The following is a 26214-nucleotide window of genomic DNA, read 5'->3' as shown; positions in this document are numbered from 1 at the left end:
GTCACTCCAGTTCTTTTGGATCCAACTCCCTCTTCTGGTCTCCATAGACACCAGGCACACACATGGTACACAGGCATCATATAGGCAAACACTCATATACATAAAATGATAAATTAAAAACATAAAATGCACTGCTACAAGAGTAAAAAAATCACACTCAGAATTTGAATATAAAAGTGATCTCTGCAGACTTAAACTTATAATAAAAGTGTATACAAGATTAAGTGAAATTAGCAGAAGAATCCACTGTTACAGAGGGTTAAAAAAATCAGAAATAATTATCTATCCCAAATATCTTAAGACAAGCCCTTATAAACTTTATAAGATAAACCCAGATAAAGCTCAGGTCACCAGTTGGCAAGTATGGTGACCTGAGTTCAGATACCCAGCACCCACTTAAAGAAGAAAAAAAAAAAAATAAAGCTGAGCAGGCAGGGCACTGTGGGCCTGAACTCCCAGCGTGAGTGGTGCATAGGCAAGAGGACTTCTCAGGCCTGCCTGCCAGCCAGGCCAGGGGGCGATGAGCTCGGTTCAGCAAGAGGCTCCCCATCTCCATCTGGCCAAGTTTGGAGAAAGGTAGGGATTAATTGAGATCTCCAAAAATGCCCAGACAAGAACTTGCCTGTGAATGAGACACAGATACAGTGTGATCAATATACTATCACAGTCCTTCCTACCATTGGTATTTTGGTTTTTCGGGAGAGAGGGGGTAGAAATATACAGGGCCTCATGCTGTAGCACCGGTTGCCCTAAGAATTTTCCAGTTTTTCTAATTTTTGCAGCTTTCCCACACCCTTTCTCATACCTTAAGTTACAAAACCCATACAGCTCATCTATCACAATTACTGTTAATGTCCTTCCACTGAGATTAACAGTGTGTCATGCAGAGATAAATGAAACCCTACTTCACAGTTTATACTTAAGTAGGTGGTCTCAAAAAAACGTTTTTATTCTTTAATTAACAGTCAAATACAGTTAAGAAAACTTAGGGAATATAAGTATTTTTAACGAGGACAAGGCTGAGGGTGTAGTTCAGTGGTGGACCACGTGTCTAGCACGTGTGAGACCTTGCATCTGCTTCCCAACATATGCATATAAGCTAAAATAACTTTAAAAATAAGATCAGGACTTTTCTTAGGGAAAAGAGAAGCTCTCAGGGTGATCCCAAACCCAAAAACCCAGAGAAAGATTGCACAGGCATCCTCTGAAAAGTTCAAAATGTGTACCCTAAGCCATTTGGTTTGTTTTGCTGGAGTCACACTGTCCCTGAGTTTCTTCCTTCCTCTAGACTCTGCCACTCACCACTGTCTTTCAGGCTCTTTAGTGCACCTTTAACTTAGGACTGCCAGCTTCTTTCTGACTGTAACCAACCCAGCACAAGGCTATCACACAAGGCACTTGGAAATAGTTTAATGGCCATGCTGCATTAGAGAAAACCCCTCCTTTTCTGTCTCTGGAAATGTTTAAATTTCTCTTCTAATCCCTTCTTTTCTTTGCCACACAAGTCTGCTCTAAGCACCTTGATCTTTTCCATCCTACCGGCACATACACACCTCGTTCCTAGACTACTCCACTCACCTGACTCACTCCACGGAAGGCCTTTCCCCCGTCATCAACTTCTAAACAATTACAGCCAGCTTTTGCTTGGGTCGAATCAAATTTAGTCTTCAAACTCTTTTCAAAATTAACTCAACCAGAGCGCAAGTTTCTACCCACAGGTGAAATTTCCTTTTCTCGTCTTTTAAAATAATTAACATTATATTCATGTATTAAGGCTGGGTATGTGGACGTCAGAGGACAACTTATCAGTGTCAGTTCTTTCCTTCTACCTCATGGGTCCTAGGGATCCATCCCGGGTCAACAGGCCTGGGACAGGTATTTTTACTAGCTGAGCCATCTTGCTGGCTGCTGTAGCTCGAGTTTCTGTTGCTATGATAAAACAAACAAACAAAAAACCTGACCAAAACCAATTTGAGGAAGAAAACATTTCTTTTACAACTTTCTGGTCATAATCCATCACTAAGTGAGTTGCGGCAGGAACCTGGAGGCAGGAAAGGAAGTAGAAACCATGGAGGAGTGCTGTTTACTGACTCACTTTCCATGGCTTGCTCAGTCTGCCCCCTTACACAACCCAGCACCACCTGCCCAAGGGCAGCACTATCACCAGTGGGTTGGGCCTTCCTCCATCAATCAAAATAAAGGAAACGCCCCACTGACTTGCCCATAGGCCCATCTAATGGAGGCATTTCTTCAATTTAGGTTCCCTCTTCCTAGATGATTTTAACTTTCATCAAGTTGACAAAAAAACCATACCGTTCCACGATACCGTTCCACGAGTCATTTTAGAATTTACAGTGTTATTCATGGTAACAATGCTACTTATTTGTAAATTTTCCTAATATCTTTTTCTAAAAGTATAAGCACAGTCTATGTTCAAGGAATGATGCTTGGTTAAGTAAAGCAAATTTTATTTTCTCAAACTATATAATGGAATCTTTTATTATAGGTGTGTATGTATTTGAAATTTCCAGAATATATATATTCAGATGTACTTCCAGTGAAAATTTCTACTGAAAAATAAGAGTATAAATTGCTTCTTTTAGAAACATATGGGAAAGGGAAGCACACAGACTTAGATGATAAAAGATAAGAAACAAAAACAGCAGAGGAGGACTAGAAAACATTGGCAGTGCACTCTTAGGAGACAGGTGAGAAGCAAAGAATAAAAGACAGCCAAGTGAGTGTTTTACTGCTGCGTTCTTATTAACACTGGCATGAAGTTATCATCAGTGGAAACACACTATAAATACCCGCTACGATACAGTAAGCTACACAAAAGAAAAGGTTGCTAAAAGCTCCCTCCCTCAAACATCTGAGTTGTACTATCTGTAGGACAGTAGTGGGAGTCGGTAATTTTTAAGAGAAAATTTAAAAAGTCCCAAAAACTCAAAAGATTCTCTCAAGAAAGCAGTGGTTAAGTTGTAATTAATTGTATATTATCTGGAATTTCCAAATTAAGTAGCATAAACTGTTGATAATATGTTCTATTAATACTCTCCCTGGGAGAAAATTAAAATGTTCTAAAGACTTTTATGTGTTCAGTCACAACTTCAGTTAACCTTATTTACCTTTTACCTTATTTACCCTACAAAGTCAAATTTCATCATTAAAGATGTATCTGCTTTGAGGTTTTCCAGAACTCAATGCTGATGATTTGTGAAGGCATGCTACAACTAGGTTGCCCAAGAAGGTCCAACCATCTTAAATGGCTTAATTTTTTCATTCATTCTCATTCCAATAGAGTACTGGTTTTAAAAAGAAAATAACTATTTGAATAAATCTGTATAAAAATAGAGATGATCATTTATTTCTAAAATAGGTAACTTAACTCCAATGCTTTAAACTTCACTCAACTATCCTAAGATTCTTAGGCCAAAGTGCCAGCTGGAATATTAAAAGATGAAAAGACAATTTTACATATAAAACCAAAGTTAAAAAGTCCACAAAACATATGTGCATATATGGTCATACATAATAAATTCATTTGGAGATGACCACACTCATTTGAAATGCTAAAGAATTCCCATATAACTTCATTATATGGTAACAAACTACTACAGATCTATTAGAAGTATATACTGCTTTATTTAAAATAAGATGTCACATTATTAAATACTGTTTTACTTTACAGGTTTTAGCAGAAAAAAATGGGGATTGTGTCAATGTTATGAAATCTTCAGGTTGGAAGGAACTTGAATTCACCTATTTCACTTTGTCAGTCAATATTTGATTGATCTTTGAAAATAAGCTGAAAAGTCAGATGAAAATTAGACATTAACTAGTCAACAGTACATAATTTAAATAAATATCCATCTAAAATTACACAGACCTATATTGGAGTTATAGAAAGAAAACTATTAATGGGAACTTAACTAAAAAGCTATTAGGTATTAGGTTCTGTGCATACCACCCCATACCATATAGTAAGAGAAAGAATTTCCTGAATTACATTTACCACATACCTAAAATATGCTATATTTTATTTACATTAACCAATTAAAACCATAGCCAGTGTGGTAGCACACACCTATAATCCAAGAACTGGGGCACAATGATCACTAAGTCCACACCAGCTTGAGGTTACAGAGAAAAGACCCTTTCTCAAAACAACTCTTTGGAACACTTGTACCAGAAAACTTACTGTTTTGACTGAATAGAGAGCTTCGTAATCTGAACAATATAAAAGAGGAATGGAAGAGCTGAGGTTATGACCCAGGGCTAACTCTCATACCATGCTGAAAAAGAAAAGAATATGGGTCCTAATTTTAAGGAATCATGTGAGTTAACTTAAGAACCTATGAAAACAGTATCTTGTTAGTAAACACACTTTAAATAATATTTGTTATGGTTAATGAAAACAAATAAATATTTCTTTTAGCAAAGAAGTATCTGAAGCCTGGGGCTGATGTTAGTAAATGTATAGTAAAATTCAATAGTTTATAAACTCTATCACTGTAGTGTTACTATAGACAGCTCCAGTTGTCCACTTGACACAAACTCAAAGCCACCTGTGTAGAAGGCGCCACAACTGAAGAACTGCCTAGATTAGATTGGACTGTGGCCCCACCTGTGAGGCTTTTTCTTAATTAGTAACTGATGTAGGTGGGCCCAGCCCACTATGGGAGGTGCCATTCCTAGGAGGTAAGTCTAGGCTAAGAAGGCTAGCTGAGCAAGCCCGAGATTGTTGTAAGCAACACTACTCCATGGTTTCTGCTTGAAGCTCCTGCATGGCTCATTTGATGATGGACTATAAACTATAAGCTAAAATGAACGCTTTCCTCCCCAGGCTGCTTTTGGTCATGTTGTTTATTACAGCAATTGAAAGCCAACTAAGACAAGTACTAAACAAAATTTCCAGAAACATCCCAGAATTTCTAAAGAAGTACAGTGTTAGCCATCTTCATATCACTTGGTTAAAAGCCATGGAAACAAGCTGCACCTGGAAATAATAACTCAAAACACACAATTTTATGTATATCATAGTATATCTGTATAGACTATAGTATTACAGGTGTCATGTTTATATGAAAACCAAGTCCAATGACTTGAAAAGACCCGAAGAACCTAATTAACAAAACATGATTAATTACTATAATCAAGGGTGGGCAAGACATGTGCAAACTGAGACGTCACCACACTTACCTTCACTACTAAGCCAGCTTACCATTGATAATGTACCAGAAGAGTGAGGAGCCAGAGCTCCTGGCAAAAGATACATTCCTAAGATCAACACATTGACATGAACTTATGTTTTAAAGTAGTAACAGATTAGTTAAGGTACTAGTGAATCATTTTTTTTTGTAACAAATCAATGAATAAATGAACGAACACACACACACACACACACACACACACACACACACACACACACACACACACAGTATCACTATATAGTCCAGGCTGGCCTAGAAATCGTTATACAGCTTAGCAAGCCTCAAACCTGTCATTCTCCTGTCTCTCCATCCTCAGTACGGGAATTCAGGTGTGTGCCACCACACCCGGTCAATAGATGCCCTAAGGCTAGTAGTGTTTGTCAACTCCATGTTGCTGACATTCTGGGTGCCTCTTTCTTTCTTTCCAGGGCTGTCCTGGGCACTTTGAAGCATGCCTCACTTAGACACCAGTAGCAACTCCTCTCATCTGTGACAGTGAAATGCTCCTGGGGATAAAGTGTCAGCAAAATCATCCCTAGTTAAGAAATACTACTTTACAGAAGGAAATGAGGCAAAAATAACATTTCTTAGCCCTTCCCCCTTTTCTGAGAGGCTAAGCAAAGGGCTCCCTAAAGGAATCTGTCTTAATCTCTGGAAACTGAACATTACCTTGCTAAGAAAAAAATTTAAAATTTGTGATTATATTAAATAAGGATCTTGTGAGAGAAGATGAATGGGGGGGCAGAAAAGGAAGGAAGAGAGAAGTGGGGAGGGCGGAGCTGAGAGATTTGAAAGACTGGCCTTCAAAGGTGAGAATAACAAAGTCACAAGCTAAGGAGTGCCCATGAGAAACAGTGGAAGAAGCAACAAAGGAATTCTCCAGATTCCTCAACAGGAACAGCTTAATGATATCTTGACCCAATACTATTGATTGGGGCATCTGGTCTTCAGAACTATAAGAAAATAAATATTGGAGTTTTGTTTATAAGTCAGTAAGTGTGCCAATTTGTTGCAGCAGCCAAGAGAAACTAAGAGAATCTGAAAGTATTCTGGAAATCTGGTGTTAAATCTGCAATTAGTAAATGAGATCATGTATGAAGAACATTTAGCACAGTTCTTGAACTCTACTAAGCAAGTGTTGGGGGGGGGGGCAGTATTCAAAGCTCCTAAGAATGAAAACACATAAACCATTCACTCATATAATGAAGATTATACAAGTTATGTGTTACAATTTGTCTTGAATAAAAAGAAAAATTGTGAGTTTCTTGAGGACAGAAAGCCTGAACCCTTATTGATTTAGAAAGCAAAAGAGGGAAGAAACGAGCATGAGCAAAGGAAGGGGAACCGCGAGATGTGTGCTGCCTGCCGTGTGGACCTGGCTAATGTGCTGGAGGGGACGGACAGATCAAATGCTAAACTAAACAACACAGAATGCCCTCCAAACCTCTGTGGAATGGTTTGGTAGTGAACAGAATATTCCACAGGATGTATTAATTTACTATACTCAACCTGTGACTCTTCAGGGCTTTTGTCAATATCTGCATGCTAGACTTAAAATCCTTTACTCTAGGGTAACTGCACAGGACAGGTGCTTACACAAAGAGCACACTGTACCAGTCATTCTACAGCAAAAGTACCTACTCAACAAAACCTCATAAACCAAATAGCCTGTAAACATTAAAGTGCATCTACTCAGCAGTTCCCAAGGCCAATATGCCTCCCACGATGAAGGTCCTCTGAAATCTACCATGTCTCTGAACCTCTCATTTTCACTTTTCTTTTCCTAAGCATGTGGCCCACAACAGTCAGTCATTTTCCTCACACCCTCACAAACTTCCTAAATATTTTACATATCTCCATGTAAAATGTAAGCTGTCCATCCCACCTTTTAATAACACCTCTCTCAACTAATACCTATATTCTACAGAACAAAGGAACCACAAACCATGCAAAGCACACACAATATAATTAACACACACTTTTTTTTTTTTTGAAACTGCCTTGTTGCTCACTTTTTTCCTGTTTTTTGAGACAGGTTTTCTCTGTGTAGCCCTCCCTGGCTGTCCTGGAACTTGCTGTGTAGGCTAGGCTGGCCTTGAACTCAGAGATCCCCTTGCCTCTGCCTCCTACTGCTGCAATTAAAGGTGTGCTCACTTGTTTTAGTAAACATTTTACATACATTTTCAAGTGATACTAAGTTTTTATAAGATTTCTTCCAATGGCACAAAATTACTTACTGTTTCTATATAAAGGTAATAAGCTTAGCTCCACTCAGTCTTCCAGGCATCAGGCTAAAAGAGATCACCTGACCAAATGCAACTGTACTTACTGGAGACCACCCTTTTTTGAAGAGTGGAAGGAAAGAGAAGGCCAGCTTGCTGAGCTTCATGAGTGAAGCCAGAAAGCAGCAATGCAAGTTAGTGTTCAGAAAAATAAGTTACGTGTTAGCTCTTTATCTTCCCACAAGCATCTACATCCATTTATGCAGACTTTCAGCCTTTTTAAAATTTAATTTCCAGCATTCACCTTAATGTTCTTCAGAATTTCAGCTGCATCTAATTTGCTTACTTTATACTTGCATAACAATGTGAGAAAACTTGCTAAGCTCCATTCTCTTTAAAAGCATTAGCAGATAGCTGGGCTGTGGTGGCAGTGCACGCCTTTAGTCCCAGCACTCAGGAGGCAGAACCAGGCGAATTTCTGTGAGTTCAAGGCCAGCCTGGTCTACAGAGCGAGATCCAGGACAGGCACCAAAACTACACAGAGAAACCCTGTCTTGAAAAACCAAAAAAATTCCTTTGTTCTGTGAATCTAATAGATAAAAATGGTACATAATAGAATTTTTTTGTTTTGGTTTGATTTATTTTTTTTTTTTTAAGTAGGGTCTCCACTGCCTCAGCTTCCTGAGTGCTAAATTTACACAGTAAGTAATTTGGTGCCATTGGAAGAAATCTTGTAAAAACTTAGTATCACTTGAAAATGTACGTAAAATATTTATTAAAACAAGTGAGCACACCTTTAATCGCAGCAGTAGTGGGGCAGAGGCAAGGGGATCTCTGAGTTCGAGGCCAGCCTAGCCTACGCAGCAACCAACACTCAGTCTTAGTTTATATTTGTATTCTGTATGAAGTTGAAAGTCTTAACATATGCATAATATAATTTAGATTTCTGTTTTGAGACTCTGTCCATGCTCTCTGCCTACTTGGGGTTAATCTTTTGCTTACTGGTTAGTAAGTATCCTTTACAGACTAAGAAAGTTAGTCTTTTGTCTTCAGTAGAAATTGCAGATATTTGCCCAGTTTCTTCATTATCATCATGGTATTTTTATTATTTCATGCTATATTGATTCTTCCACACATATATCTTCCTTAAACAAACTGTAAATTCCTCTCATTAGGTACAATTCTTTTGTATATTCCTAGAACAATGCCTTTCAGATCTTTAGAATTGAAGATCAAATTAAAAAGTAAAGATAAAATTGCTTCAGGAATGACTGGGCACAGATCTTACCATGGGGTGTCTACTGGGATTGCACATGGTTACAATATACAACCAAGTTCTGATAACATAAGCTAGTCTGTCAAACAGGAAAGAAGTCCGTACTGGCTGCTGTGCCCAGTTGCCTGGGTGGGGACTGTAAAAGTACAGAAGCTGCTGATGAACATACTTTTCTACGAGGAGGAACAGAATGTGCTCCTCTATAGTCAGAGAAGAGTAAGCCACACATTCGCTAGCAACGTCAGGATGTGCAGTACCAGTGGGGTACGAGCAACAAGGGGAGGTCGGTAAGGCACCTATCCAGAAACAAGGAGTGTAAAAGAAAAAGCTGAAGATGACAGGGCCAGTCAGGGTCAGGTCACATTCAGGGGCTAGCAAGTAGTGGAAAGGATCTAAAAATAAGCTTTAAAAAAACAAAAACAACCCCTACTCACTCACTGTCTCATCTTCAGCTCTCATTCTACCTTAAATCTGTGATAACTTCAATGGGTGGCCCTTCTGAAATCACCACTCCCGAGTATTGAAAACAACGCTCAAGTGTCAGGGCATCTAGCAACAAGTGAACATTTTTCTATAAGCAGAAAATGTCTCTTCTGGGATGTCACACTTAGAAAGAGGGGCTGAAGAGATGGCTTACAGCTAAGAGCACTTGCTTCTCTTCCAGGACTGGGTTCAGTTCCCAGCATCCATGTGGGATGGCTCACAACCACCTGTAAATCCATTTTCAGGGGATCCAATGGCCTGTCCTAGGCTCTAAGGGCACCACATATATGTGGCACACACATACACTCAGGCGCACCCATACACATACAAAATTAATAATTTGGGGGGGGGGGTCATTTGCTGTGGGATGTTCTGTATGTCCTGTGGGAGCCCATTCTCAGGTTCCTTGTGGCGTTACCCAGCAGGTCCGGATAGAGGATGATTAGGACCATGGGCCTGAGTGCAGGTGTTTGAGATGGTCTGCACTTGGCTGTGCTGGGGGATGGTCTGTATGTCAAGTTGCTCTGATTGGTTAATAAATAAAACCTGATCGGCCGTGGCTAGGCAGGAAAGATAGGCGGGACTAACAGAGTGGAGAAATAAAAGGACAGAAAGGCAGAAGGAGACGCTGCAGCAGCCGCCGCAATGACCAGAGAGGCTGCAGCCGCCGCCATGACCAGAGACACTGCAGCCGCTGCCATGACCAGCAGCATGTGAAGACGCCAGTAAGCCACCAGCCCATGGCAAGGTATAGATGTATGGAAATGGATCAATTTAAGATAAAAGCACAGTTAGCAAGATAAGGACAGTTGGCAAGAGGCCTGCCACGGCCATGCAGTTTGCAAGCAAAATAAGTGTCTGTGTTTATTTGGTTGGGTCTGAGTGGCTGTGGGACTGGCGGGTGACAGAGATTTGTCCTGACTGTGGGCAAGGCGGAAAAGTCAAGCTACAAATGGCGCCAACAACGTGGGGCTAAAGAAAAAAAGGGCTAAAGAAAAAAAGGGCTAAAGAAAAAAAAAGGGCTAAAGAAAAAAAGGGAAGAAAAAAAAAGGGACTAAAGAAAAAGGACAAATGAACAGGGATAAAGGCCGGTGTTATGAAAAAATAAATAAATAAATACTAAAGACAAAGTCCCTTAACCAAGAGGCGCTCCAATAAAGTGTGATCTGAGAAGAATCCTCGCGTGGTGGTAAAGAGGATTCAGAACTCAACACACGGAGCGGTGACGTCGGTAAGTTCTCCAGGAACGGTGACGTCGGTAAACGCCCCACAGTTCCTAATTCTCTCTCTCAAATGAGCGGCAGCCGCCGGTTTGAGTTACTGGCGGGTTCCTGGGGCTTGGAAGAGAGAGGAAAAGGAACATAGACAGTTATATAAAGAAATAGAAAGTTTAAAAAAATAAAGTCTTTAAAGAGAAAGTAAAAGTAATATAAAAAATAAGCCATGTAAAGATGGATATCACACAGAGAGTTTGGATTATATTGTCTTTGGGATTTTTAACTGCAGAAAAACATTTGATCGTAAAAGATGTTGAGTTAAACCAATATGTATATATTAAAGATATCTTGACTTTAAAATTTGGATATAAGGATGTGTTACTTTGGAAAGGAGACTCTGCTTTTATCTCTACAGAAAGCCAGAGGCTATGGATTTTTTCCAGATTGAGATACATCAGGTTTGACCAGCCAAGACCCCCTGAAGGGTCTCCGATGACACCATGGCCCAGATGATCCAGCATCCAGAGTCGTTTCGGGGCAACTGGCTCAGACGATACAGTCTCACGGACTACTCCATGATCCTAAAATTTTCTTTGCGTCCTCATAAGATACAGCGCCCCCCTCCAGCAGGAAGTAGTTAAGAGAAGCTACGCCCAAATTCCCAAATATACCAAGCTGACTTTGGAGATGTGTAAAAGTTAAAACCTTCCTTTTAAAAAAAAAAAAGAAAGGGGAAGTGCTGTGGGATGTTCTGTATGTCCTGTGGGAGCCCATTCTCAGGTTCCTTGTGGCGTTACCCAGCAGGTCCGGATAGAGGATGATTAGGACCATGGGCCTGAGTGCAGGTGTTTGAGATGGTCTGCACTTGGCTGTGCTGGGGGATGGTCTGTATGTCAAGTTGCTCTGATTGGTTAATAAATAAAACCTGATCGGCCGTGGCTAGGCAGGAAAGATAGGCGGGACTAACAGAGTGGAGAAATAAAAGGACAGAAAGGCAGAAGGAGACGCTGCAGCAGCCGCCGCAATGACCAGAGAGGCTGCAGCCGCCGCCATGACCAGAGACACTGCAGCCGCTGCCATGACCAGCAGCATGTGAAGACGCCAGTAAGCCACCAGCCCATGGCAAGGTATAGATGTATGGAAATGGATCAATTTAAGATAAAAGCACAGTTAGCAAGATAAGGACAGTTGGCAAGAGGCCTGCCACGGCCATGCAGTTTGCAAGCAAAATAAGTGTCTGTGTTTATTTGGTTGGGTCTGAGTGGCTGTGGGACTGGCGGGTGACAGAGATTTGTCCTGACTGTGGGCAAGGCAGAAAAAATCAAGCTACAGTCATTTGTTTTTTGATATACGGTTTCTCTATGTAACAGCCCTGGCTGTCCTGGAACTTGCTCTGTAGACCAGGGCTAGCCTTGAACTCAGAGATCTTCCTGCCTCTGCCTCCGGAGTGCTGGGATTAAAGGCGTGGGCCACTACCGAAAAGATAGGAATTTTAGGATAAAAGCAAAATAATCTTAAAGGAAAACCGAAACAATTTAAAAAGGTGGGAACTACTCCAAATTGTTAGTGATTATGTGAACTGTTAGTCATTATGTACCATGAAAAAGACTTGAGAATGGTCTCTGAGTTCTATCATAATTAAGGAAAGTCATAAAAGTTAACTTCTCTCTATTAAAAATGCATTTTATTTTGTTTACTGAGCTCACTTTCTGAAATGGCCACAACAAGGTTAAATATTATCAGAAAAGAGAATGCAGAAATCCGACTTTATTATACTGGGTAGGGATAATCATAATTTAATGACCAAAAGGTATAGATCTTTAACCTAATCTCCATGGCGCTGCCAGAAGACTGCCTTTCCTTCTGTAGGGAAATGAACACAAACTTAACTATAAGGGATGCTTTGATATCTCCTCCCCTAAAAGCTTTCAAAAGGAGGCCAATCTGCTTTAAAAGGTTTGGAATTAGTATACTTCAAACAAGAGTGATGATCTCTCCAGATCCTTCAAGACAACTAATATCTGTGTACATTAAACAAGTAATTAAACCTACACTGCTTCTAAGATTAATGCCAGTAACATCCGACCTCTGAAAGCTATAATGCATTCATGAATCTTATGTTTCATGGTTATTTAGTTAGCCCATTTAACAGTAGTTCAAAAAGTACACTGTTAATAACAGTCTATAAGGAGAGGTGCTTTGTGAGTGGAGTGTGAGTTGTTAAAGGAAAAGTCATTACACACTGAGATCAAGACTTGGTTCTGAATGCATCCTCCTCAGCACACTCTCCAGCAGTTTGGCCAAGTGCCCAGGATGATTAGCAGCCAGTGCAAGCAGAGCCGTGATCCCGTTGAGATGAACTGCAAAGGCTCCCCCAAGTGGTCACACACGAATACTAGCAAAGTGTGGGGCAATCACTGCTGCTGCTTTGAAGCTAACCCAAAATACTCTGAAGCAAAGCTGATGCCTACAATTAGAGAAAAATGTAATCAAATACTAGTACCACAATAGTAGAGGGTCTTCTGTGCTTTAAGATGTGATGTTTATGAACAGAGAATTACTGTTGCTTTGAAAGAAAAACAACCTAACAGTAAAGCAAAACTACAATCATTTTTCTCTCTAACATCTTCTAGGCATGATGCTATCTCAGATAGCTGAGTACTTTTCAACTCTGCTCACCCGTCTCTAAATATCAGCACATCCTTTGTGGGTAACTACATTTACTTGAAGCCAAGTTCTGATACGAATATAGTTACGTATCAAATGAAATACATTGGAAAAGAAAATTTATCAGTGTTATTATATACCTAACTTAGAATTTACAGAAGTTCCCTTTAGGCCACCAGTAATCGGAATTGACTAAATGACATAAACAATATAAACTGGTCTTCCTACCTCTCTCAGTATTTATTTTCTTGGTGTTTTAATCACCCGAGGATCTCCGACTAGACTAGCGTGATCACTATACTGTTTGCAACTCTCAGCAATGATTTGCTGATGCTACCCACTTCTGATAAAGCTCAGATGTCCGAAATGTGCAAAGCATTTAATTAAAACATCTGTTGTCTTCTGCTAATCATCCATTATTCAGTAGTAAAGCCTTATAGGTATAGTAAATATTCAAACAAGCAAGGCAATTTTAAAACATTATAAAACGGCTACCCAGAGCCTCATGATTTTCTTTCTCCTTTTCTGTTTTTAGTCTCATGCTTAAAGGTGAAGGAGAGGAAGCAGCCTGGGTAGTCTAACACAATTTCAGCATGAAATGAGCCTCAGGAAATTTAAAAAAAAAAAAAAAAAAGCAAACTGTTCCCTCAAATATTTAAGGAAATTATAAAATCCAACATTTTTCCTGAAGATAAAAAAGAATTGTCTTATATAGTGCTATCAGACTTAATTTAACCACAACAGCTTTATATTTTTGCCTCAAAACTTAAAAAAAAATACAGATTTTAATATTCCAAGGTGGAAATGGAACTCACTGGCATAATTTGCAAAAGACACACACCCTCCTACATAGCCTGTAGTCTCCATAGGACAAAATAGAGCAATTCAAAGTGTTACCATTTGTGCATTATGTAACACTAATTTGGAATAAAAGGAACATGAACCTTAAAAGGCAATACATGTATTTAAACAATAATTTAAATATATGAAGGCTTTAAGATATAAATGACCTCAAAATGAAACAATCCCCAAAGTTACTTGTTTACAGAGTAATAAGACCTCTGAACACAAAACTGTAACCAGGCCTAGCAGTTTATCATAACTGCACAGCCAATGTCTGGTTCCTTGTTTGACCAGTGTACCAAAACTATCTCAGCCTCGGTAACGGTGTACTACCTCGCCTAACATGAGACATATGTAAGTTTCAAGAAAAAAAAAAAAATCATCTGAACGACTACACGGGAAGACATGCCTGCTAAATCATAGTCCAAGAGAAGAGCAATTTAACGCACCCCGAATATTGTCAGCTATGACAAGGAACCCCATTCAGGAAGGCTAAAGTAAAATTCCAAGAATTCCCAGAGGCGTAGGAAAGAGTAAAAGCATGGCTAGCCTGACCTTAGCCGGCTGCTTTTTGAGTAATGCGGAGAATTTTCTGAGCTTCTCACCGACAGCCTTCGGAGTCTCTTCCTCACCCCCCTCCTTCCCACCTACACAAATGCTCGCCCCAGAAAAGGGGAGTTTAATGAACGTTGTATCTCGAGCTGCGATCCCAGGAACTGGCAGCTTGAAAATAAAGTCCCAATAAAGTGTTGTTGTTGGTTTTTTTTTAAGTACCCCCCGCAAGAAAATGAATAACAAAATACACCCCAACCAATCCACAAGCTGTCACCGCGCGGTCGGCTCTGCCATCTACTGCCCCCAGGTCCGCTGCCCGGCCAGAACAGAAGGGACGAGAAGGCAGGCAGGCACCTTTCTGCTTCCAGGCAAAGGTGCCCAGGCTCCGAGAGCACGCGCTGAGCGGCGACCGCCCCCGCAGAGGCGTGTGCTCGCCCACGGCCACTTTGGCCAAACAACTGGAACCTCGTGGCTCGGAAGTGGCAGCCGGAGTTGCAGCAAGCCGCCTCCCCGGGACCTCGGAGCCCCCCAAAGGTGTCAGTCAGAGCCGCCCTCCCGCCCGCCCGCTCCGGTCCACGCTGGACCGCTCGCGCCGCAGAGGGAGGCGGCCGGCCCCGCCCGGAAGGGGCGGCCCGCGGGAGCGCGTGGGGCGAGGGGCGCCGGCGGGACACGCCGTGGATCCCGCGCCCAGGTGGCAGGGGCGGGGCCCGCGTGGCGCCTCCCGGCTGGGGCGCCGCCGGAGCCGGCCGTTACCGCACCGCGTGGAGCCGCCACTCACCGGCTCGCACCTCGGCCGCCTCCGCGCCGCCGCCGCTCCTCTTCTCAGCCGCGGGCGCCGCGTAGCCCCATCGACCGACTCGGGGCTCGCGGTCGGGCGGGCAGCTCCCGCCGTCCCCGCCGGCCTCGCCCTCCGCCCGGCTCCGGGCGCCGCCGCTGCCCGCCGGCCCGCGCGGCCAGCCTCCCTCAGCCGCTCCGCTCCCGCCGCCGCCGCCGCCGCCGCCGCCGCCGCTGGGGCGCGCTCCTCCTGGCCTCGCGCGTGCGCCGGACGCCGGGGAACGCGCACACGAGTGCGCGCGGAGGTTTCCCCCCCCAACACTCCCGCCCGCCCGCCCGCCGGGCCCCGCCCCTCGGCCGTGGCCCCGCCGCCAGGTGCCGCCGCCAGAGGGCCCCGCGGGCCGGTCCCTTAGGGTCGCCCTGGCCCGGCGCGCGTCCTCGGCGTTCAGTGGGAGAGGAGCGGGGAACAGGCCGAGAGCGGCTATGGCACAAAGGAGACGCGGGCGTCCTGAAGCCTGCGCCCGCCTCCCTCTCATCCCGCCCCTGGCTCAGAGGAGGACTTGGCGGGGGTCTGAATTTTCTCCCAGAGGCCCAAACCGGAGAGTACGGTTCACAACCGATAAACCAAAGGCCACTAGCTCCTTTCGCAGAGCGAGGGCTCGGGCGGGCTCCGGAAGCCAGTTTAGCCAGCCAGACCCTCCCAAACATCTGGCCTTCCCAGACCTGGAAGGAGGCGATGTGCGTGCGGTGCCTCCAGCCGCGACCCTGCGCGGAGTGGGCTGATGATGGATGGGTGCCCTATCAAAAAGTGTCCTTTTGACCAGAGTGTAGCTTGAATTGCTCGGCTGAAAGGAACAGAGCAGAGTGCAATGTAGCAGCAGACGCTTCTGGCTAGAAACACAGCAAGGCAGTGTGAGAGCTTCTAATCCCCCCGAGATCTCGCTGCGAGTCCTCAGACCCGTGCTATGGGCTCTCGAAGAAGCTGTCATGTTCTCCCTAAAATTGAAGCAAGTGTTACATGTTCTTTCAATGGAACAACATGTATCCTCAGTGGATGTAGAAAGTGCAAGTAAAACTACTGTGACCATCCATCCGGTGGCTTCTCCTGCTTAGCCTCCCTCTCCTGGCTTCTGATCACCTTGCACAGCTTCTTCACAAACTGGCCATGAGATCCGGAGATGGACTTCCGAGATGAGATGCACTGTCTCCTCCGTGGGTGTAGCAGGCAAGGAAAGGGGGGGGGGACCACTGGTTCGGTGTATTAAGAGGGCCCCAGTGAGTTTTGTCTTTAGCGTCAACCAAGCATCAAAGATTAATTTGCTCTGCCGTGAGGATCATTAATTTTGCAAACCAACATGTAGGGGGACTTTGTAGAGCGTTAATTTAGAACCTTCTTTCCCAGAACAGCAAACCTGAGAAAGGGAAATTGGAAGCAATTAAGAAGAGCGGAATGTGCCAAGGAGCACAGAATAACTCGGGGTAGGTATTATGGCCCCCTGTAGCTAAGCCTGCCTGGTGAAATGTGATGGAGTGAGCCAGATGCCCAGTGGTATGGGAAGGCACAGGCAAAAGGGAAGCACAGTAGTCCTCTCAAGATGGCATGCATTCTCTGGGTCTTCGTTACTTTTCTGGATACTCAGTGGCGCCTGTCCTACCCCAGACCTGGAACTTTCATCTAGTCTCCCTTGGGCTCCCACTGCACCACACCCTTTTCAACCCAGTAGTGAACCTGCCCTGAGCTGCTCTGGAGGAGCAGGTAGTGAATGTCATTTCTGGGTATGCTGCTACTTCCTGTATTGTACCTTTATTTTCGCAAAGGTCTCGTGGGAACAATGTACTAACCTGCCACACTGTCCTCTCAGTTCCTACAAACATGAAATTACCTGAGGCTAAGTTGTGAGGAGGAGGCACACTCCCTAGACCTGTCAACTCACAGCATGTCAGTCTCTAGGACCAGCCCTAGCCAATACTCTTGACCTGGCATCTCAGAGCAGAAATAAGTGCATTTCATTGAGAGTTCCGAATCTTTTCTCTAAACACTGACAGCAGTTAGAGACAGAGGCCGATCATTGTTGCAAGGCTCATCCTCGGGATCACAGAAACGATTTCACTTCAATAACTGTCTTCAATAGCTTCTTTCCTGGGAGCTCTTGCCGGTGGAGTTTTCTGTCAGTGTCCGTTTTATCCAACACTCCTATCCCAGTTAGGCGATGAAGCAGTACTTCTTATAAATAATAGCCCACCTTGTGACATCCTGCCCTTCCTCTAAACTTTTAAAGTGGGACATGCCAGAGCCAATTGAAAATGATCTGATGTGAACACTGAAGGCCCCCGCCCTCACCTGCCAGCTCACTTTCCTGAGAGACTACCGTTCCTGAAACACTGCCCATCCATTTCCCACACCTGTTACAAAAGCTCCAGTCTAGGGAAAGAGACAGTTACGATTGAAAATGACATGGAGTCTTTCTCTTCAGTGTTCTTAACAGTCTCGCTTTCCTTTTCCTCCAAGGTTAATCTAAACTTCAAAGTCGAAATGGATCACAATTTCACTACAGCCTCGCTGTAACTCAACCAGAAAAATTGCAATTTTGGTTTTCTTAATCTAAACATCCATGGTTAGCTTTTATTTTCTTCCCTCAAATATAAATAAAAGTTGAGGTTGGAAAGATAACTGGGTGCCTGAGAGCACTTGCTGCTGGGACCTGGGTTGGATTCCCAGCACCCACACAGCAGCTCGCAATTATCCACAACCCCAATTCCAGGTGATCTGACATTTTTTTTCTGGCCTCTGGGGGCACCAGGAATGCATGTGATGCTCGTACATATATACAGGCAAAACACCCATATACATAAAAAATAAAATAAAAAATTTAAGGTATATAAGTAAAAGTTTAAATAATGGTATTGAGTCCTCTTGCCAGAGATGCTGGTAGTATGTCTAGAAGTAGAGAATTTCGCTAAGAGCAAGAGCCCCCAAAGTTTAGCCAAAAAAAAAAAAAAAAAAAAATCCACATCCTATTTGCTCATTTTCCAAGTGATCCATCATAAGAACTGCAGTGTTCTTTTTTTTTTTTTTTTTTTTTTTGGTTTTTCGAGACAGGGTTTCTCTGTGTAGTTTTGCGCCTTTCCTGGAACTCGCTTTGGAGACCAGGCTGGCCTCGAACTCACGGAGATCCGCCTGGCTCTGCCTCCCGAGTGCTGGGATTAAAGGCGTGCGCCACCACCGCCCGGCCGAACTGCAGTGTTCTTAAAGGATAGCGTTGTGAAAAATTGCAACTGACAAGCGTCACACAGGCCAAGCGCGGCTCCCTCCAGAATTCTTTAGCCTCACTCTTTTATCTCTGTACACAAAGCTAGGTCAGACTCCCCTGTGCCAGCCTTCTTGCTAACCTTTCTAATTCTAGCCTGTGTCATACCTGCTTATAGTTTACCCTACCCGAAGAGAAATGTATCCTGCATTCCGTTTTGACTACCAGATCACCCTAAGAACTTAACAAGAAGACCCAAACCAACACCACTAATGCCCAGGTCCCTCCCCAGATGCATTGGCCTAGGGTACAGCCTGTGGATCAGGGTGCTTTGGGGCTCTCCAGATAGTCCCAGGGTACAGCAGGGGTAGGAACTATGGAAACGAGTCATCTTCCAGGGGACATTTACATGGTCTTTTCACAACACGGGGGTAGCTCCCAATTATCTCAGGTAATCAAATTAAAATACCTAATCCTGTGCTGTAAGACTCTTTGCCAATTGACCAGAATAGTCTCCTTTCAAAACAGCTTAAATTTATCTCCTTTCCAAAGCTTCCCCAGATTAGTTTCATCTGGATGCCTGGAGATCACCAGGTTCCCAAATCTCTGAGCATCCTGACAGCACAGGTTTCACAAAGCCAGGGACCACAGTTGGCTGTGGGTAATATTGTTTTAATCTTGCTTTCATAGATAGCTGTCGGGGCCTTTTCCTGTCATCTTAATCTCCCTGAATTCTCACTGGTCAACGGACAATCCAAAATAAACAGAACTGTTTCCTTAGCAGAATTTTCTCCTCTAAACTAGCTATCTAAAGAACACAATGGCAGTTCATTTCAGAAATCATTACAATTCAAGCCCTCAACTGTAAGAACTTAAATGCTAGTTTTTTCTTTCTTACTTACAAAAGAATATATATATATATGCACATATATATATATATATACATCTGTGTGTCATATTCTTGTACTTTAGACATTGAAATTTGGTTTCTATGCCCACCTGTTTAGTGAAACTACTCTTTACCTTGTCAGCATTGACAATTCCATTCATATACTGTTTATTTATTCACCCATTTATTGGTGGGAAATGCTGGGAATAAAACATTAACATCAGCTCCTACCTGATGATGCAGAATACGGTGCTATTAAAGTATCACATAACTGCTGTGTCAGACATCTCAACAGGAGACAGTAGAATCATATGAGCACCAGAAGGTCTTCACTTAGTGTTCACTCACTTGACCTCTCTGCAGGGTTTAAGGGGGTGTGCCCCCCACCCCGGTCCCCAGTCCTGCTTTGTGAGCCTCTCTGTCCCTTCACCGGTACTGTGTGTATCTGACTGTTCTGACTCTATGCTCTTGCTGTGTTCTTCTCCCATCCCTTCAATAAACATGCTCTACTAAGAACAAGGAGGATTTCTGAGGGGAAAATGTAGAATGAAAAGATAGGAAGGCTCTCTCAGATGCTTAGAGGCTGCTGCTCCAGGGCTCCCAAGCCTCTATCTGTCTACTCTCCTTCCGGGCTTGTTTTCAACTCCATATTGAGATTTGAGTATCTCCATCTGGATAAGCCGATCACAGTTCCAATTAACACGACTAAAATAAATTTGCTACGTCTAGCCTCCCTCATTCATCCCCTTTGCTCGCATTCCTGCCATGCATTGCTTTCATGGACTCCTTCTGGCTGCCCTAATGCACACATTGAGCCTGGGCCAGTCCTCCCAGAGCCCACTGCGAGCTATAGGAAAGGATGGTTTCGTCCATTTCCTTTGACTCCTCTTTTTTGGTCTGAAGGTCTCCTTGCCCTAATTTAGTCTGTACTCATCACCAAGGAGGTCAGCCATTTCATCCCTGTCTCTACTGCCTATGGGACTCCACTCCTAACGCCACTCACGATGGTCAAGGTTCCCCAGCGGGATGTTAGTCACTCCAGTCTTGCACCATTGTATGTCTGGCCCTTGTACTTTGTAGGTATGTCTTCCCCTATCTCTGCGGGCAAAAATCCAGACTGTTATGCTCATCTCCCCTGCCTCGTCTTTGAAATCTCTTTTGCATCATCCCAAACAGAGGTGACTGCCCTCCTGTGAGTTGCTGCAATACTTTGATGGCCTTTTCTGGCCCTTTTCTGTTCTGCTTTATAAAAGCATCAATTATGTTCAAATACCTCCCTTCACCTTCTTTCCCCACCATCATCCAGGCTCCAACCGTGCCTTGCTTGCAGATAAGAGTCCAGGGTGCTGTGCACAAGAAGCCTTGCAGCATTTGGCACAGTGCTGTATACAGTAGGTACTCATTCATTGGAATAACGTTGTTGGTTGGTGGGCTACCAAATTAAGAACATGAAGCAGAAAAAAGGAAGTTGCTCCGTATACTTGAATGCTTATTTCTGAATACACAGGGCACAGCTGAAGAAGTCTGACAAAGACAATCAGACTTCAGGTAGGGAGCCTAGCAAAGCTGCTTGAATTTATCCTGTAACAGTACAGACATCTAATTAACCCTCTGGAGTTCTCCTTTCAAGTTCGCTTCTAAGTCACACCACTCCTATCTATGAGCTGTATAAAGGGGAAATAATTATTCTACTCGGGTATAAAAAAGATTTTAACTGGCACAAAAATGGAAATTAAAACAAACAGAAGCCTGTAAGCATCTATAAGGTGTCTGTATAGTGTCCTGACCTCACTGGAGAAGCCGAGAGACATAGTCCTGTAGGGCAGAGGAGGTATTTTCCAAAAGAGAGTCTTAATGGTGATTAAGCATTAAAGCACAAGGTCACACCGTGGAGCTGATACGCTCCTCCGGAGACTCTGGGAGGCGCCGGGAGGGTGAAACCAGGGCACGAAGAAGCAAAGCAGATAGTTAAGACATTTGTTTAAAAAACAAAAAAACTAACTGATGATCAGGATTAGGGGATAGAAACAAAGGTGTGTGTGTGTGTGTGTGTGTGTGTGTGTGTGTGTGTGTGTGTAGTAGTAGTAGTAGTAGTGGGGTATGGCCAGGGCAAACCGTTTTGGCTGTTCAAAATCCTGGAAGTTAATGGCCCATTACAAAGAGATGCTACTACCATGGTAGGAAGTACAGGGTGCTTAGTTCCTCTTTAAAATATCAAGGCTCTTTACAAATATGAAAGATTTGCCTTCATAATCATACTGAATAACACTGCCAGTGAGTTCACACCTACACAAAGACACAGTCTTATGCTTCTCAGTGTTCCCTCTGACTGAGTGTCACATGTCTGAAATCCAAGCACTTGGGAAGCTGCTACAGGAAGACTTCCAGTTTTCATCCAGCCTGGACTACCTAGTAAGTTCCAGGCAAACCTGGGCTACGCAGCGAGACCTCATGTCAGCGAAACAAAAGCAAAGAAACACGTGGAACCCCGTTTCCCCTTGCCGTCATCATTATACTGTGTTTTACAGCGAGGGGGTGAGTGAAGAGGAGTCCAGTTCACCTGCACAGGCCCCAGCACGAGGCAGTGGGGAAGGCGGTGCGGGGCAGCCCCTTCTCGCTCTCACATTGCACGTACAGAGTGTTTGGGAAGTCTCGGGCCAGTTCAAGCAGAATGAATTATAGTACAAGTCGCACAATGAAGGGCTCTCCGTAACATGTTATTTAACTTGGATTCGTCACCATGATCTGCAAACTTACAGGGTGCGTGCATTTTAGCAGAGTAGAATCTGGGGAAAGCTGCTCGGGTTTTGTTGCTGCAGTAGAACTACATGATACCAAAGTGCACATTTTTCTAAACTGTTTTCAAAACATAAAGAGGAATAAAAGTATTAAATATTTCTAAGTAATAATAAAAATAATTCTAGGGTAGTGTGTGTGTGTGTGTGTGTGTGTGTGTGTGTGTGTGTGTGTTGTGGAGGCACAGGACAACTTTGGGGAGTTGGTTCTCTCCTCCCACCTTTCTGGAACTCAGATAGCCTCGCACAGCAAACGCTTGCATCTGCTGAATCGTCTTGTCGCTCTCCCAAACCAGCATTTTTTCAAAGTTTCTGTTCCTCCGTAGGATGTGGTCAGTGTTTAAAGGTCAGCACATACCACACTAACATAGCAACCACCCAGGTAACAGCTGAGACTGTCATTCAGGCCTGCTTTGTCATTGATAGCTCCTTCTGCCCACGTCGTCCACTCCTGGCTCCTCCTTCCCCTGGTGTCCATCCAAGGCCACTTACTAATAGACACGCCAAACCGTCTCAGAATCAGTTGCTCAGAGAGCCTGGCGGGTACAGAGAAAAGGGTTCCTTTTCTCTATCTTGGGGGGAAAACATAATTAACACTGTAGTTTAATTATCTTAAGGGAGGTTTGTGTGGCTAACTAGATCTGTTTAATTATTTGTAACCCAATTTCTATGTTTTTGTTTATGTATTACTTGAATGTCTCCTATATGAATAGATGTCTACTTTACTGGTCACTCAGAGGAATTCTTTTACAAGGTGGCTATTCCCATTCACATGGGCTCCACCCTCAGGATCTAATGCTTTTTGTTATGGACACACCTCCAAACCACATCACCTTGGGGGTAGTTTAATTTTGCAGGGACATATATGTTTAAATAGTAAAGAGCTTGTAACTCATAACAAACATATATATATATATATATATATATATATATATATATATATATATATATATCAGGTCTGGCCAATCAGAACACTGGATCACTGATCACCCTCAGCCACAGAGAAATAGGTATGTTATCTAAATCAAGAACAGTTTAGGTTTTCATGGCTGGTAGACAAAAGAGTGTCGGGGGGGGGGGAGGAAGCAGATGTTCTCTTATGTGTATGTTTGTATTCTTTTCTTGAACACTCGGAGAAATTCATAAAAAAATATTCATTTTGGATTTTTCTGCTTATATAAAGTCATGGGATCCTTTTAAAACTAAACTAATTTGAGCTGAATTTCAAGCCACTTTTCAACAGCTCAGTCTAACTTAAGAACAGTTGATTTGGATAAGTAATATATTTATGAAATGGTGCAGTTAGAAAAATATATGATTGCATGATATAGTTAGGTAAATAATTATAAGGCACTGACATTCTTTTTCTGGCACTGACATTCTTTTTTAAGGTTAATATTTGTTTGATTCATTCCAATTTTTTAAAATTAGGAAATAATTATGATTCATCTTATTCTAAGTCAATATACAATTTTAACACTTTGAATAGTTACTCAGAGAGTATTAAAATATATAACTGCAACCATTCACCAACTGTCTAGTCAGATATACTTACAACTGCCAGCTCTAAACCATCATAGCAGTCAGGTAACAGGTGGTAGAAAAGGAGAATTCAGAAGTTCTAAGTTCTACTCTGGAAACACTACTTGTGACCTGAGAATGTTTTTCAATGGGAAAATGCCCCCTTTCCCCATCCTACCTTGCAGGATATTTTCAGGGTTACAAATTAAGCCTATAAGATACCAACACCATTGCTTTCTGCAGAGAGAGGTTGACTGTTTACTATTACTGTTTTCACAATAGCTGTCGAAAAACAAATACTCATTCATTAATTGACCTTAATTATATACCAAGAATGCTCATAGTACAGTTATTTTCCCTTCCAAAGAAGACCCAGTTCCATTTTATATGCTATTTTAAAGCACTGATCTAGAAGTGCTAGCCAGTGCAATAAGACAAGAAAGAGGTACATAAGAGAAATGGTATTAGCATTGAAAGGAGAGAAGGCATTTACTAGTAATGAGATTGTCTCTCTGACTGAGTCAAGATGATCAACTAAAGGAGCTATTTACATCTGATTAAATTCCAGAAAATGCAATTAGTTTTCCATATATGTAATTAATTCGTAGGTTGTAAAAAACATTCCATTCACAATTGCAAGTGTGTCCTGTATTGAACTGAAATACAAAGCTACCATGAGCTTATAATAGAGTATTAGTGGGAGCACAGCCAGTTTATTTAAAAAAAAAATAGCTAGTGGGGCTGGGAAGACCATCCAGTTAGTCAAGCACTTGCTGTGCAAGCTAGAGGACCTGAGTTCAGACACCAGCACCCAGGCCTTGCGTTGCGGCATGTGCCTATGGTACCAGTGCTGGGGAGAAAGAGATAGGGGTGTTTCTGGAGAACGCTGGCCAGACAACCTCGCCAAATCAGGGAGATCCAGGTTCAGTGACAGACCATCTCAAAAAAGATGAACCAAGATTGAGGAAGACGCCTCTACCCTCCAGAAGCATTCACACACACATACAAACGTACATACACAAACACACAGAATAGCTATGAAGTAGGCTATATATACATATGGGGATTTGAGAATGCAAAAGGTATTATTGCTAATGAGTAGAGATGATTTGGTACACTCAGTAAATTGTATGATAATAATTGGCAAAACATTTTTCAAATTGCAATCTCAAACATAAATCATAGATAGTATTGTATTTTGCATACAAAATAAACCCAAATAACAAATTAAAAGATAATACTGCATTGCACCAAGACAGAAACTGGGTATTGTAGGTGAGGGCATGAGACTCAGAACACCACACATGCTCTCTTGTATGCAGAGTCCAGCACTGGATTTTTATATGTGTATAATTATGGGTGTGAGTGTGGGCAGAGGCCACGAAATTAGAAAAGGGTTCGTAAGGGGGACAAGAGGCTTGAAGGATGAGCGATGGGGGGGGTACAATACACATGCATGGAAGTGGAAAGAGGATTCCTTGAGAGGCAAGGGTCCAAGAAGAGGTGCCAGAGGATGGAAGAGAGGAGCAGAAAGGCAGGAGACACCACACCAGGTATGTAAAGCATGTGTGAAAAACCATAACAAACCCTATTACTTCGTGTGCGGAACCTCTGACTCCCTGAAGTCTTTGGTAAAAAGACACCATAGACAAACAGAAAATCAAACAATACATTTAGATATAAAATTGAAATCTGTAACAGAGTGTTGAGTCGCCTATCATGAATATATTGAAATCAGTATAAACAACTACATCTAGTTAAATTTAAAAGGGACAGATGTACGTTTGGCAGAATAAATTAATAATCTTTAGGGTTCACCTTTTGTACTTAATGGTGTATGCTGATTAATGTTAATAAAACAGGAATGCATGCTCAAATTCTTCAAATTTAAGACTCAGAATGTCAGAAATCCTTTTGTTTTTACAAGAGGTCTATTTGAGTGAACTGATTTCCAAACTCTGGGGACTGTCCTCGCTTTAATTAAAATCCTTTGCATGGCACCTAGCACGGTACCGCACGCAGACGGGTGTTTAACGATGATGCTGTACCCTACAGAAGTGCTCGCACGGTATGTGAAACAGTGTATAATCGTGGACTCCTTTATGACAGCAAACATGACTGATTAGATCAATATCATTTGCATATCTTTATGGGTTTGATGTTCTCTATTCTCTTCTTACATCTTAATCACATCTTAGTATGCTAAGAGAATATTCTCAAAATCATGGAAACTTTCTCATGTTCTATCTTTTATGGGATTCTACAGATGGAAAATGTAGTAAGGTCTCGTGAGATGTTGGGTCACTAACTTGGTGATATGTTGCTTTAGAAGAATACGACCCTTAGTTTTAACTGCGGTATAGGCTACTTGTCCCTAAAAGTCTTTGCTTGCATTGTTTTCTGGCATTATCAGTTATACCAGCTGGGTGCTTACTGAACTCATCAGTTGAACTAATATTTCTTTTAAGCACCTAATACACATATCAGAGAGTATGCTGGGAACTAGAGTAA

At 42.6% G+C, this 26214-nt stretch overlaps 1 protein-coding gene across 9 annotated transcripts in view; it reads right to left on the bottom strand.

The window, feature by feature from the left end:
• Pals2 (protein associated with LIN7 2, MAGUK p55 family member) overlaps nucleotides 1-15388 on the bottom strand; it is a 108738-nt gene extending 93350 nt beyond the window's left edge. For 2 of the 9 annotated variants that reach the window (XM_076566771.1, XM_076566775.1), the window contains exon 1: nucleotides 15255-15388. The gene's annotated coding sequence lies outside the window, so the exon portion shown is untranslated. Of the gene's footprint in view, nucleotides 1-4201; nucleotides 4291-14476; nucleotides 15069-15254 lie in introns of those variants that run through there. The other 7 variants (XM_076566773.1, XM_076566777.1, XM_076566778.1 and 4 more) reach the window with 6 other exon arrangements.
• Nucleotides 15389-26214: the final 10826 nt, after the last annotated feature.

Source organism: Peromyscus maniculatus, chromosome 3, assembly GCF_049852395.1.
Source record: "Peromyscus maniculatus bairdii isolate BWxNUB_F1_BW_parent chromosome 3, HU_Pman_BW_mat_3.1, whole genome shotgun sequence".
NCBI lineage: Eukaryota > Metazoa > Chordata > Mammalia > Rodentia > Cricetidae > Peromyscus > Peromyscus maniculatus.
This window is presented reverse-complemented; position numbering and strand designations above follow the sequence as displayed.